At 33.2% G+C, this 16,369-nt stretch overlaps 1 protein-coding gene and 1 long non-coding RNA gene across 11 annotated transcripts in view; one reads left to right on the top strand and one right to left on the bottom strand.

The window, feature by feature from the left end:
- LOC143200833 (uncharacterized) overlaps window positions 1-16,369 on the top strand; it is a 623,832-nt gene that overhangs the window by 212,331 nt on the left and 395,132 nt on the right. The gene's annotated exons all lie outside the window — the stretch shown is intronic.
- On the bottom strand, window positions 1,611-9,391 carry LOC143200856 (uncharacterized). Its single transcript, XR_013006831.1, has 3 exons — window positions 8,459-9,391; window positions 4,604-7,205; window positions 1,611-4,445 (listed from the first exon to the last, which is right to left on the bottom strand). It is a non-coding gene; the product is annotated as an uncharacterized LOC143200856 (long non-coding RNA).

The following is a 16,369-nucleotide window of genomic DNA, read 5'->3' as shown; positions in this document are numbered from 1 at the left end:
GTTAAAGTATAAAAAAATCGAATACATCTAGAAATTTGTGTTGATGATGCATGAATGCTGACTTTAACTGAGGGAGATATTAAGGATTTTTATTTTAACTAGGATTAGAATTCTTATTTAACAACGATAGGTGTCCGAGTATGAGTTTGGGCTATTAACCTTTGCAACTGACGCTGGCTACTTCGAATTTCAATATTGCTATTTCAGCTTTAACCAAATAAACGGTACTGAAATCGATGCTGTTTTTTAAGAATTGCGGATATCCTACAGTAGGAATACTGCATTACCTACACCAATTTATAAGGAGCTACGATATAATTACAACAGATAATATATTATTTTGATGTTAGAGTTAATGATAATTTTGTTCCTTTGCTGTACAAAATTTAATTTTACAGAAAAATAGATAGAATTTAATAATAGATAAAATTTAATATAAGGTTCGAAAGTGTAAAATTATATTGCTTTCATAGTTTAAAGAATGATTTCTTATATAAAAGGCTAGAAAGTTGATAGATATGCAAGGGAAGGAAAAATAAAATTAAAAAATAAGTTGTAATAAGTAGTTATTTTTTACTATACATTTTATACATTTTTGGTGAAAAATATGTCCCAAGCCAGATATCCTAGTAGTTTTCTGTTTATAACAGGTCAATTGAAAAGTACCCAGCCTGACACATAGATGGCTCTACTAGAAATAAGTCCATACGTTTTTTAGTTAGCCCTAACTCTCAAAAGATGCCTGAATAAATTTGACAGCTGTCGGATTATCAGTTTGTGAATTATAGCATTTTGAACAAAGCAACTTTTGTTATTGTGAAAAAAAATGGATAAAAAAGAATTTCACGTGTTGATAAAATATTTCTTTTTGAAGGGAAAAACACAGTTTAAGTAAAAACTTGGCTTGATGTCGAGTTTTCGGGCACTATCCCAGGAAAATCAACCATCAATGACTGATATGCTAAATTTAGACGACCAAAAGAGGTTGTTACCGAAGAAAACATTTAAAAAATTGACAAAATGATTTTGAATGACCGTAAATTGAAATTGAATGAAATAGCAAACACCCTATAGATATCAACTGAACATGTGCATCATATCGTTCACTAATATTTGGGTATGAGAAAGCTTTGTGGAAACTAGGTGCCGCGCGAACACACTTTTGACCAAAAACAACAACGATTTAATGATTCGGAGCAGTGTTAGAAGATGATAAAACGACAATGGATGAAAAATGGCTCCATCATTTCACTCCGAAGTCGAATCGATAGTCATCCGAATGGACTGCACACGATGAACCCGCTCCAAAACGTGGGAAAATGCAACAGTCTGCTGGCAATGTTATGGCGTCTGCATTTTGGGACGGGCATGGAATATTGGACCGTTTGAAAGACGAAATCGCCGAAAACAACCGCATTTGGAGAGATCGAAAGTGCTGCTTCACCAAGACAATGCACCGTGTTAGAAGTCAGTGAAAACTATGGCAAAAATCCAAAATTTGGCTTTGAAATGCTTCCTTATCCACCGTATTCTCCAGATTTGACCCCCAGCGACTATTTCCTGTTCTCATATATCAAATGAATGCTCGCTGGGAAGAAATTTTCGTCGAATAAGAGGTGATCGCCGAAACTGAGGCCTATTTTGAAGCAAAGGACAAGTCGTACTACAAAAATGGTATCAGAAAGTCGGAGGGTCGCTATAATCAGTGTATTGCCCTTGAAGGGAATTATGTTATCAAAATAAAAATTAAATTTATCAAAAAATGTGTTTTACTATGGTAGGCCGAGGACACAATGGATGGACTTCAATTGACCTGTTGTTGCTGTTTGAGTATTAAGCAATCGAATACTTCTATATTTTTGGAGATAATTCATGAATGGTGATTTTAATGTTGAATGCCTTTAATCAACATAATGAATATAAACTTTTTTTGGAATACCTAGCGTTTTAATATTAATGGCGTTTTATAATATTCAGGAAATATCTTTGAACCTTCGCCAACGATTTAACCGATTGTATAAAACAGTAACGGCTGATAATTCTTGGCACGTTGTGGAGAAAATTTGGGGCCGGTGCTTCACTCATACTGTACCAAACATGTGAAAATTATTCTTGACAGGCTTTCCTATGATTCAATAACGGACACACGACCGGAATACTTTCTCTGATTCGAAATTGACTTTGATCTGCTTCTTTCAATTTGGAGTAAATACGAAGAAATTAATCAGTAATTCTTAAATTATTACGAAAATATAATTTATAAAAACATTATTATAAATAAATTGGAGAAGAAACAATTTTTTTTGAAAAATATTTCTTATAAAATTCGGACACTAATTAATTATATATATGCCATTTTTATCGATGATATTTTGTTGGTTTTCTGATAAAATCATAATCCCGTTACACTAAGACTGAACTCAACTATTGAAACATATTCTTGTCACCTGATTTTAACACTTCCAATTTTTTGTAACAAAAGCTGCTAGCAAAATATAGATCTGTATATTTCATATTAATGAAATAAATACTAGTGAACTGAAATTGATTTAAAAACCCAGATATATTAAAATAATCCCTAAAATTAAGTTTTTTAAGTTAAATTAGTATGATCTATATATGTTCTAAAATACCAGAATAATTTTAAATAAATGCTAATATTTTATAGCATTTAAAATATGTAGTATAAAATAGTTTTTAACATTCATAACGTTATAAAGAAATCTATTATGTTCTACTAATAAAACAAGCTATAACAATTTTACTAACACTATCAAAGTAAAAGAATATTAAAATGTTGAATACAGCGATCCAAAAATGTTTGTTTTTATCAATAAATCTTTACCTTATCAATAAAGCCCTACCCCTCCTGGGCTGGTCAGTTTTTCAAACAATTTTAAGCAGTACATGATTATATCCTGAGGTGTCAGGAAACTTTTAGAACTACTAAACTCTTTTAGTGTTATAACTTTCGGCCCCTGCTTTATCTCGTAATGTTATTACTGCAGCTGCTTGAGTATAATGTTGGATTAAAATTAAGTTAATTATCTATTGTAAATTACTATGATATACTAATATTCATACAACGGTTCCAAAATAATATGTTGCGTGCCATTGTCGATGCTCTGTACTATGTTTTCAATGAGGTGATACAACGCGATATTTCTCTAGAACCAATATCAATTGTAATTCAACTTGTTTGTGTTAAGTACTTCGAAATAGTGTCAGTGCATCCCAGTGTGCTCGCTCATCAACTAAACATGTAAAGTTTCAGTGAAGTGCGTACACTATAACATCTTACACCATCCGATATGACTATAGACTTTAGAATACGACTAACTAACTAAAATAGTATTTTATACAAGAGATCACTTAATGAAGTGATTTTCTACATGCCGTGCATATATAATATAAAAATAACAAATACTTATTGCCCTCTGGACAGATTGTGGAAGTACCAAGAGTAATAAAAAAATTATTTGTATTTGCTGTTTTGAATATTTAAGTTTACTTTAGATCATTAAGGGGAATCAATTAAGATTAAGAGGAAAAATATAACATCCAGAGGAAAACGTAAATTATAAACCGTTGTTTGTCGTCTCGACTGCATTCTCATAATTTTAAAAGCCATTTTCTAGGCCAGAGTTGGACTATTGTAAAAATTAGAAAATAGTCCCTACAGAAGCTAACTTAACTAACTTATTAAGTGCCAATTGAATCTTAGAATATCCTTGAGTTCTTTCTCAGATCTTTTCTGATACTGAATAAGAGAAGATAGCAAGAAGGATATATTGACTTGACATTTCAGATATTTCGCATCGGCTTTTTGAAAACTTAAATAAACATTAATGACGTCAATGCCGAAACTAACGAAACATCCGTAGCGTAAAAAGTTTTGGCAGACCGACAGGATGTTCGAAGTGATCAGGAACTGTTAAAGCAGGGATATTCATCTGGGCTCGAGAAGGTTCTATTAAAACAAACTTCCCAATCCTTTGGCAACAAGGCCGAATCCCATGGCTTATGCCAAAGAATCGCCATTGTGCTCTCTAGGGACATTAAGAGGACCATCTTGTTTAGAAACCAACGGTATTTTATTTTAGCCATTCTACTGTGCACTATTTATTTTAGTTTTTATATACAAAAATTCAGTTTACGTATATTTGTGCCCCTTAAACTTTCAAAGATGTTGATGAGTGGACTTAAAATTTTTATAAAACATTGACTTTTAACAGAGAAATGTTTCTTACGTACTAGAGGGAAATTTTAAGGATTTAAATTTAACTGATTACTTGTCATATTAACAGATATTATATTTAACTTTAGATTTCTCATGCTTTCTAGCTTGAGGAGTGCTGATAGGTATCAGAGTGATGAATATTGGTTTGAACCAGTCGACATTTCTCTTTGCAAATGACGCTCAATGCTTCCGGATTGTAATATTGCTACTTATTAGGCTTTAACCAAATAAATCGTACAATTTTGTCAAAGGACAATCAATATCTTTGATTTTAGGTCAAGTTGAGAGAATCTTCCGACTAACCAGTACAGTTGCTTGAGTTTGAGTCTAATCTGCTCCACTTTTTGTCTGACGTAATGTTACAATTGAGCACAAAACCAAATCGTCTTGTCACATTGAATAAACTCACATAAAACTAGCAACGGTTTTCTTTTTGTTTCAGCAAAAATCCACAAATAGAAACTCACTCTTAATTCATTTACATATTTTTCGCTGTTAATTAATGTGCAACCCATGCATCAATGAACTTCTCTTGACTGATGCTAAGGTTATACGATTCAGTGTCATCTATTATATCTATCAGTGTTTTCTATTCAAAATTTTGTGTGAATTCCTTCCACGCAATAGTAGTAAGTATTCGAAGAAACAAACAAAATAAATAAACAACAAACGAACATTCCTGCACCAACGGGATCTAACAGCACCATCTAGGACCATCCTAGAAGATATCCGGTCTAACTCAGCCTGATTACTGGCGTGACTGGGATGTTTTTTCCTTTCACAATTTCACATTTACTATCACAATCACAAACATACATTACATCCATGTCCCAGCAGGATTTGTACTCGCGACTATAGCAACAATAGGAGGAACGTTCTGTCGCCTTGACGTCTGTGCCAACAGAGCCGGCATATTATATTTTTGAACAACTATCGGTGATAAAAAAAGTTGACATACCGACATTTCTTCAGAATCTCTAGCGTCTCTACTATCGAAGACAAGACTATTCGAAAAATTTGCTACAAATAAGACAACCTATTATCAATATTATACAAATCGGTTATCCTTACGACAGAACAAAACAAAGACGTTCGGTAATAAGACGCCTCCGTCGTTCGATGCAGCCGACAGTCGATTTTCCGTTGTTTTTTTTTCTTCTACGCCAGCTCGACGAATTTCGACGCTTCCAAATAGCGGCATTAAGAGGCTCATGATTACGTCTCGGGGCGTCCTGCAACTTTTAAAACTACTAAACTTTTATACTGTTATAGTCTTGGGTACTGTTCCATCAGAAAGTTTTACTGCTGCAGCTGCATATATATACATATGGCCTTTGGCTTTGGGTGGAATCATCTTTTGGGATCGTTTGCACTTAGATGGCGGATTTACTTTTTATGATTCCTGCATCACGCCAAGTCGGTCGAGTTTGTATCGCTTCTTTGGGTTGGTTAATATTTAAAGGGATTACTTTTACAAAAAATAAAGTTTGCAAGTATTAGTCAACCTATAAATATTACCGATATATATATATATATATATATATATATATATATATATATATATATAGCTATTGTATTACCCTACCTTTTATAGGAGTGTAGGTCTACTATAGTCTATCCATGTAGCAGTGAATCCACATTATCTCAATTTATTGTGTTTAAACGGTGCAATATTGACGCATTTAACATTGTCGTTTTACCCATGTTAGTTTATATTTGCTTCAATATAAATAACAACAATCTAATATGAATAAAATAATGAAACAAAAATGTTATCAATTATAATTTATTTTAATATTATAGTACATCTAATGCATAGATTGTCGAAGGACTTGAACTACAGTACATTAAAGAGCCAAAATAGTTTGTAGGTTGGAGTTATTTTATTATATTTACATTGAACTCTTTTGTAAATAGTCCGGAAGCTTAATTTACCTAATTAATAGTTGTATATCCAAGTAATGTATTTTATTTGCATTAGAAACTATATTTACCTGTTTATGTTTAGTTCTTGTTACCTTCGTTGCTGTGTATCTTATTAAATCATCCTTATATCACTGTATATCTCCCTAATTTCTTCTGTCACTACCTGTGTACATTTTTTTGTTGATAAAATGATATTTAATCACTGCATTCTCCCTAAAGCATTTGCCAGATCTGCAAAAGAGTTAGTATTTATTGTTTCTTCATACATTTTAACTTCTTGTTTGGTTTTTAGAAATCACCACTCAGTATTTTTTCAGGGCAATTTCTAAAAAAGTTTATCACGTATAATACAGTTAAACATTTCATATATATATACCAAAAATGAAAATTTGAAATACTTCATTCTTTAACATGGTATCGTCAACTACTTTTTTTCAATGTAATTACAGCCTTTGCCGATGACTTGTTGTGATCTTTTTGTTAGCTTCTAGCATGAAGAACAATATAAATGCAATGAATTACTAAAAGATATTATGATCTAATAAAGCTAATCAAATGTTATTTTAACGTTTACCTTTTTCCATCTACATTTGTTTTCTTTATGCTCTATTGATTATCGCTGGCCACGTTGGCCTAATGTTCCATATTGAACCTGTCTGTACCTAACTCTGTACAAAATTGTAAGCTTTAAAAAACAATGCCCGAAAGTTACTTTGGACCTCTTGGTGTCTTAACTTTATTGTATTTAAATTTAAACTCGAAGTATCTATTTTCTTCATCTATAGGTAGCTCTAACTAGAGGCGTTTAAAACAATTCTTGAATGATTATAGGAAACTACAGTTTTTTTTGTTCTTAGCATAATTAGGGTCATTAATTTAACGGGCACTACATAAATAATTCAGCTTTAGGGTATGTTATATGGCTCGGTGAAAGGAGGTAAAACGAAATGAAACAGTGGTCTTTACATTATGTTATTTATTGATAATATAATATATTAAGGAAATACAAATAAATGAAAGGTATCGGCGCAGGGTTTACCTGTTCACGAGGTTTGGGTGGTGATGAAAATACCCTTCAATAACATCCCATATAAACGTCTCGGTGTTGCCAGATAATCGTTATCGTTTCATATTTGACGTTGCTAGCACCCCGCCCAACATCCAATCCAACGTCTGGGATTAATCTCTGGGTATTTTGTAGACAGTTATTCCATGATGTAAAGTTTGACATGTTTCAAGGTTGCTACAGTACCCCCTGCCTCAATTTTACATATAATTCGTAACAAAAATATACAAAAAAGGTTTAAATACATATATAAAATAAGTATGCTGTATCTAAAGAGCTTTAAAATATTTGAATATTATTAAACAAAACTATTTATACGGCTCACAAACCGAAATATACGGTGCGGTGGTTGTGCGCTAGTACGGCTGTTGATATCTTTCGGTCTTACAGTTGCTTTGGCACTTGAGCGTGGTCTATGAATGACATTGAAAACAAGCTATTTTTCGAACCGTGCTGCCGTAATTGACGCTGTGGGAGGTTCGATGGTTCAACGACGTGGTAACTTATTTTCTTTGACAACGAGACATTGGCAATTCGGGTACCGCGGCGAAGATATGACGAGTCTGCGGTGATTGCAATCGGCACCTAGCCTCTGGGGCTACTCTGTGACTAATCCGTAGTCACATACGTTACAGCAATCGACATAAATCAAATAACGACGGTATCCGACCAAAGCTGCCCAAAGTCCTTCAAATCAAAAGGCCTGCCCATATGACTGAGATTGCGAGCGAAGAAATACATAATGATTTAAACATAGCGCCGAAAGAAGTGTTTAGTCGAAATGTTGATGATTAGAAAGTGATGTCTAAAGCCTCAAAGAAATAAAATTTGGAAAATAAAATGAAAATAATGAAATTATATTTAAGATTTATTGTTCCAGCACTAAAATAAAATTTAAGGAAGAACAAATGTTTGAAAGAATGTAATGTTGAAGGAACAAAAGTAAAATCGAAGAAGAATCGTATTAAAAATATTGAAAATGTTGACAAAAAAATAAAACGGTCAAGTAAAATACACCATGTTGTACGTATCCTCCATTTACGAGTCCAAACCCAATTTTGCGAAAGATCACGTCAGGGTCACCACTTTAGGGTGACTTTGTGGCTTGGCGAATGAAGGAAAAATGAAATGAGACAGTGGTGTTTACATTATGTGACCGTTATTTATTGACGATATAAAATATTAAGGTAATACAAATAAATGAAAGATAACGGCACTGGGTTTACCTGTTGACGAAGTTTGTGGATATACTGAGTGATGAAAATACCCTTCAATAACATCCCAGATAAACGTCTCGGTGTTGCCAGATAATCGTTATCCTTTCATAATTGACGCTGCTAGCACCCCGGCCGTGTTCAACACCTGGTATTATATTTCTGGGTATTTTGTAGAAAGTTATTCTACGATGTAAAATTCGACATGCCTCAGGTCGCTACAAAGGAATAAAATTAATGAACCTGAACAAACATAGATTGCATCTTAAGTGATAAAACCAAGATTCTTATTTAGCCGAGTTGACGGTTTTTTAATGGACAAATTTAATACATTGCAAAATACAGTATATTCGAAAGCGTCAATACCTGTTCGATCTAACGCGCTCACGTCAGCACCAAACATAAATCAATTTGTCTAAAATAGAGCCAACGTTTTATTTACTTGCATTTTTCTTGGAGCGTTCCGGACGAGACCTCCTCCAATCCCATTTTTATCTAACGTCACGGCGCCTCGATCAAATTTCTACCGTCGGCCCGGCAAAACGTCGAAACATTTTCATACTCTTCCCGGATTCTAAATAAACCCGAACGAGGCCGGCCCCGGCGACGAAAACCAATCGAACACCCAGAGCGTGTAAAATTTCGATAAGCCGATGGGATTCTCCCGAAGCTGGAGATGAAGGGGTGAAGTAGGAATAGTTTAGGTATCTGTTGGCAACAAGGGAGAAGCCTACGGCTTGGGGCCGAATCATCTTTATGCCGGCGTCGCTGTCGTCTCTTAAATTCGACAGGCTAATCTGGGTCTCTAACACGCCGGGTCGTTTGAATAAATTTCGGGTTCAATTTGTTTTGTTTTTTTTCTTTTCTTTTCATGTCGGCCGGGATACATGATTGATGGAAAGATTGGTTGCTTTATTTCACCCCGAAAAAAATTATAAAAATAAATAATAGGTATAAAATAAAATCATTCTTGTCACGAAGTGGTTAGTGAATATTTCATAAAAATTGTTTGGTTTTGAAACAAAAAACGTGAAAATTGCTTTATTTTAATGGAAATAAGTGACGATTTATTATGTGGAGGCACAGAAAACACTCCATAGGAGTCCAGATATCGCGAATTTTGTTATATGTACTAAATAAATTCTTAATAGCTCCAAATCTATCCATGTTAATTTTGCGCTATGGCGAAATGACCGAAACTTAATTATATTACTCGATTCCTCAAACAAAATCAGCAAAATACCTCGGAATACATCTCGATGTTAGGTTAAATTGGAAACATTATCTTACACAAAAAGCAGAGCAGTTTAGAGTCAAAATCAAGCAACTGTACTAGTTTGTCGATACTCTCAACTTGACCTAAAATCAAAGAGATTGGTTTATCAGTTAATCATAAAGCCAATTTGGACCTATGGTATGTAAATATGGGGTTACACTGACCATCAAGCCAACTAGTAATCCAACGCACCAAAAACAAATGTGGTAACTTAAGTAGTTTAGGTTTATTTCAATTTAGGAAATACTTACTGATATATTAATCCCGTACTCGCGTTGCTTATGTATTTGTGCGCTAGTACAAGAGAACAGTGGTAATAAATTAATTTGTATATCAATAATATACTAAGCCTATCTAATATAAGATGTAATTAGCTAAAACAAATTACTACTAAAAATGCGACGTTGCCGTATCTTGTAACTTTTATGTATAGTCAAAGAATTAACCTAAGACTTCTTTGAATTACAACTTTATGCAAATATGTTTTATTACCTTAAGACCAAAATAATGAATATATAATTTTATTTATGCATCGATTTATTTTATCATTTTAAGAATCTATAGTATACTAAAAGTAATAAGATTAAATATTGAAAGATATGAAAAATATGTTGTATATTGGGAAACAAAAGAAAATGTATATAATTCTTCGATACGTGTGTATGTAATTGAACTCTTCCAGGAAATTGAAACAACATTTTTCATTTCAACCTGCGTATTGCGTCTATCTGTCGGAGTAACATTTTCGTGGTAAACGCTGTAAAAATGTCTTTATTCAATAGCGTCATTCAATAGTGTCTTCGAATACGAACAGGAAATGTTGATCGACGTACACATAATGCAGAATAGTTCGTAACCATTAGTTAAATAGGACTACAGCAGTGCACTTAATTGATAATGTAAATTCAAGAGACCAGGTTCAGCCCCAGAAATTAACAGGAAAGTTAGCTCGATGAACTTCTACGCATATTGATTGCGATATATTAAGTTTATGTAAGCGAAGGTTCGTTCTGAGAACAACATACTGAATACAACATACTAAATTCTATTGCCTATTAACTATTCACGCCATATATACCGAAAATGTATTTGAAGTACAGTCTTATGCTATTTTCTAATAAAAGTAATGTGGAGGGAACAACAGGTATCGACAACATAAGTATCGCATATATTCTTCCATCATAATTTACTGGCAGTCCGTGTCATATATAAGAACACATATATTCAAGATGCCATATGAATTCCACTTGCGTGAGTGCACAGGATAGACTAGATTTCTTCATCACATTTACGCGCAATACAAAATGGGATGAAATAAAAATTTTGTTGATGAAATGTCATACATACATGTATCGCCATCATGTTGCAGGTGAGTTCAAACAAATGATGTTTGAACAGAAGAACGTATGTCGGGTCTTCTAGTATAAATGTAATATACTGCGTTATATCTAAGTTTACCTAATATAGAATCAATTGGAATTTTAGCTGCTTATTTGACTGCAACCATCTTACTAGCCTGATTTTATTTTGTTGGACATCTCAAAAAATTCAAAACTTTATTGAAGTAGAGTATGGGTGATAAACTTGAATCTTCGAAGGTTTTTCAATTTCGGTGGGTAGAATAGCTATTGGTTCATATGTCTCCAATACAAGGGTTACAGTTAAAGCAGTTTCGTTGACGTCAGCCCGGTTAGTCCGGAAGTTCTTATCCCTCTCAGAATCACTAGAAGTGGGTCGTCGAAGATCTACAAGGACGCACCACAGAGCTTATTCCTTCTGATATTTCCAATAACTCAATGTTCGCCTATGACGGTTCTGACTGAACCCATAATAACAATAATAATAATAATCGTTGATGGCTTTTGTACTCATTGGTCTACCCCATATATTACAAAATAACAAACCAATAATACTAAACCACAAAATATCCAAGTAAGATCAAAAGTTACATCTGTTGATGACGTCACGCAGGAAACTCAACCAGTTTCCGTAGCAACAGAATTGATAAAAGCGCGCAAAAAATGGACAGTGTCGAGAATTAAAGGTATAATGCGCAATGTATTGTTGGAGATCTAGGAGAGAAAACCTTATCCGAAATATAAGAAATAGAGCAACGAGCAACTGGTCAGTATTCCCTGAGCTTAATCTTTTTGAGACTTTTAAACATCTGGGATAAATTACTGACCCTTTGTAGGGAGTTGGAGAGCCTTTCTAGCTCGGAAAGTAAAATAGGAATAAAAATAATAACTAAATGCTTCAAGACGGTCAATATTGAAACTCTACATACTTCTGCACATAGTTGTTGAGATAGAAATTAATTATAAAAAATTATAAACATAAATGAAAGAATTGGTATTTTATATATTATCTGACCCTAAAGTTTTTTGAAGATAAGTGCATTTATTCCGGTAAGAAAAACTTTTAATATAAAAAATGAGTATTTAAAATTATGTTTTTGCCAAAAATTCTATTGCCTATTAACTATTCACGCCATATATACCGAAAAAGTATTTGAAGTACAGTTCGCTTTTGTTTGCGTGTATTTTTGGTTCGGGGGGGGAGGTGGGGATAGAAAATTCGGTTCTCGGAAAAGTCTTATTCTTATCTCGCGTCACGGTTCCTTGATCAAATTTTTACCTTTAGCTCAAAGCGTTCGAACAATTTTACACTTTTCCTGGATTCTAAATAAACCTCAATGACGTCGAACTTGAGGAAAACCAATCGAACTCCCAGAGCGTGTAAAGTTTCGATAAGCCGATGGGATTCACGGGGCCGACGTTGGATGAGGTGAAAGGGGAACCAGAGGCGTGAGAGGGAAGCATTTTGTGTGGTTTTGGGTGGTGTATCAATGAAGGTTTTGTTAAAAAAAACTAGGAATAGGTAATATGTAAAATACGCTAAGTTTCTTCCTGTATATTTCACAGTCTTCCGCGAAAATATTTTATTAAATTATTATAGGTTGAAGCGCAAGGCCGATTTTATCAAAGAAATACTTTAACGGTTTCATTTTTTTTTTAATATAATTTTATATAAGGAAGTGTAGCGACTTTGAGGCATGTCGAATTTTACACCGTGGATTAACGGTCAACAAAGTACCCAGAAATATAATCCCAGATGTTGAACACGGGCGGGGTGCCAGCAGCGACAACTAGAACACGATAACGAATAGCTGGCAACCCCGAGACGTTTATCAGGAATGTTATTGAAGGGTATTTCAATATTTCAGTAACCGAGCATCGTTTGGTTTAGACGTGCCACCATCGACTGCCCAAGCCTCGTCAACAGGTAACTCCGCTGCCATCCGTTTTATCATTTGTATTTTTATATTTTTATATTACTTTAATAAATAACGGTCACATAATGTAAATACCATTGTTTCATTTCATTTTACCTCCATTCACCGAGCCATATCAATTTGCCCTAAAGAATGAAGACGAAAAAGAACGACAAGGATTCACAGGACGGCTTATTGTCTTAATAAATTTTTTCTTGAGTATCTCCTGTACCCGTGTGCTTTTGTTGCCTATCTTTCCAAATTTCCATGGTATCAAAATCCATTTATCCAATATTTCACCCTTATACATGATAAACGGTTATTAAAACACTTTTACTGGGCAATAAGCTGGAAATCAGAAAAATGATATGAAACAAACCATATCAAATTGTACAGTGTAGATGTGCTACTCTTGACGCTAGTTTAAGTATTCTAATTTAATTTTAGTTTCGTAAATACATACTGATGTATTTTTCCTGCTACCATTTTGATAGATGAAATAGTTTAGAAAGAAAAGGGAATAAAAAATGACAATGTGACATATACCGTATAAAATCATTAACTTGATGTTTCACAAGAAAAAAAAACCTCTTGTATCGAAACAGAATGAAACGTGTAGACGTTTTATTTGTCAATATAATAATTGTACTTCAAACGAGAGGCGAGCTTTTTCAATAAAAGAGAACGGACCGAAGCAAATATACTTTAATCAGTCCTGTGTCTGGAGCGGAGGCTTCTGAAAGAGATTGATACAGGTTAAAAGATCGCAAAAACACTGGCAACCGTCATCACTCTACCAGATTAGACGGAATTCTTGGAGACGAATATTAGGCGTATAGTCTCCTTTCTGTTTCCTTGCGTTTAGATCTCACATTCTTTGAACCATTAGATTGAACCCAATAATGGACAATACTTTAAAAATTAATAATGTACTCAACGAGCATGATGACAAATTTTGCAAAAATACTTTATAATAATTCTATGTATTTACTTTATCCAGAATAAATGCTATTTCATCAATAAATAGATTGGAAAGAGAACATGATAATTGAAATATATAGTCAATTCAAAACAGTAATGACACACGTGACCACTATGTGTACGTCAAAAGCTGTAAACTCGTTTTATAGTCAGACAAAATTTTCCTTCTCATTTTGTTCTATTTAAAAAGAGATAGAATGCTGTTAGGGAAGTTCGAACATGTAACCGAAAGAGCCTGCAAAAGTTGCCCGTTTGTCAAACGTCTGTAAGATTGTTCAAAATATTATAATTACAGGTTATAAACCGGCAAACGTTGTTTTAACGCTTTGTTTTAATAAGCATCAAATCGCCGCGGCTATTGAAAATATTTTTTTGCGCCTTACAGCTGCACTGGATATTAGTACTTACACGGTCACTAAAATATCTCAAAGAATAAGAAACAATATAACCTTAAATTCACCAAAAAGAAACCGTGTTTATATGAAACGGGTGACGAATCAAGATCAACTTGATGTTAGCTGTATCAGAGATCAGATATACGAAATGTATAAAAACAGTAAATAGTATTTTTAATTAAAACATAATTTAATACAATTACTTCAGAGAAAATTGCTAATCTGTAAAGTATATAAAATTCCAAAAGATATGCACCTATTTGAAGGATGTAGAACATTCCTGTATACACAGTTGGGTAATATGGGATTTAAGAAACAGAAGACAAAATATTATTTACTGTCATTATGACTATATTATTAGCAAAAAGTTCCATATTTGCGAAAAGAAATATTTATTTGATAATAAAAAAACATCGTCGCCAATTCTAGTGTATTCTGAACTGAATTTAATAAAAGAAGAAAGTTTTGTTGTGGCCGATATAAGTTTTCATATGCCTGTTTTATAAATTTCGAATTTCTGTTTTCCAAAGTCCAAACTAAGGACTTTGATCGATACACAACGTAAATTATAAATAATAAAGGGCCCGTTCCTGAAACAAACATATTGGAAGGAAAAAAACTTGTTTAATTTATCCTAAAAGGCAAAGATACATTGTCCTGCCTTCGGGCCAAAACAAAACAAACGAAAATTATTATTAGTATACTTTTTTACAAGCTACTTCAGTAATATTACATTCCAATTATATATATATATATATATATATATATATATATATATATATATATATATATATATATATATATAACCGACACGACAAGGAACACAGATTTCGGGTTCAAAATACATTATATATTCAGATAATATATATATCTCACTCATTTCAATGATGACATGCATTTTTTAAGAAGTTACAGGCAGCTATGTTTGGTCTAAAGGTTTACAACAATGAGTTATGTTTATAGTCTTAGTAGTTTGGTGATAAAGAGTGCAGTAAGGTAATTCCTTTAGCATTCCAAAAAAAGCTGATTTCTACAACTCTTTGCCAGATTTCTGAAGCTGCATATATGTTTTATACAGAATAAAAAAAGCAGTTTATATTTCCTTTCAATGTAGGCTTCAATTTATTTATTTAAGGCAACTCTCTTTATAAGAAGCAGTCAAACTTGAGGCAATATGATTTTACCTATAAAGGATATACGCTTTCAGGTATCCTCGTTGTCCTCAAAAAGTGAGACAAAATTTTCACTAAGTTGATTAATATATAGTTTTATAAAAACATATCATTATAAATGTATGGTATATGATAACAACATTGAAATTTTAAATAAAATGTATATTTTCTCTAGAATAAAAAACATACATGTTATGCATCATAACAGCTGTAAACTCCAGAACCCCATCCTCTGTCAAACCGAAACCGTTATATTTCCATTCCATTTCCTAAATGCACCGGATGCATACCCTTTTAACTTCGATTTTTAAACTTCCAGTACGAATATGATAATTCGCCGAGCTGTCTGATTGAAAACATTCGAATACAAGAATTGCACCCCTGACGGAGGCAAAACGAAACGATCAATACGATGTTTTATTCAGGGGGAAACTAAACTGAAAGCGTCTAGTTTAGTATACCGAGTGATTGACCGGATTGAAAAGCTATCACTGTCCGGATCGATCAAAAAACATCGCATCAGAAATGATAAATGTTCGGTGTGTAGTCAAATAAAAGTATTTTAAGGAGGAAGTCATAATCAAACAAACAGAAATATATTATATATATATATATATATATATATATATATATATATATATATATATATATATATATATACTCTTTATATGAGGTTCTTGTATATAATTCATAATTTTTTCACGTTAAGAAGGAAGTTATTTGTAAAAATTGGTAGATATGTAATAGCAGGTGCGGCAAAACTCCCGCTACCATGTTGATTGCGCGCCATCTTGGTTATGTGACGTTTAGCTCAGTTTTAACCAT

The sequence above is a fragment of the Rhynchophorus ferrugineus genome, unplaced genomic scaffold (genome assembly GCF_030347505.1).
Source record: "Rhynchophorus ferrugineus isolate W39M unplaced genomic scaffold, kcgeb_rfMv2 rfM8, whole genome shotgun sequence".
NCBI classification, from domain to species: Eukaryota; Metazoa; Arthropoda; class Insecta; order Coleoptera; family Curculionidae; genus Rhynchophorus; species Rhynchophorus ferrugineus.
The sequence above is the reverse complement of the archived record's forward strand: the minus strand, read 5'-3'. Positions and strand labels throughout refer to the sequence as shown.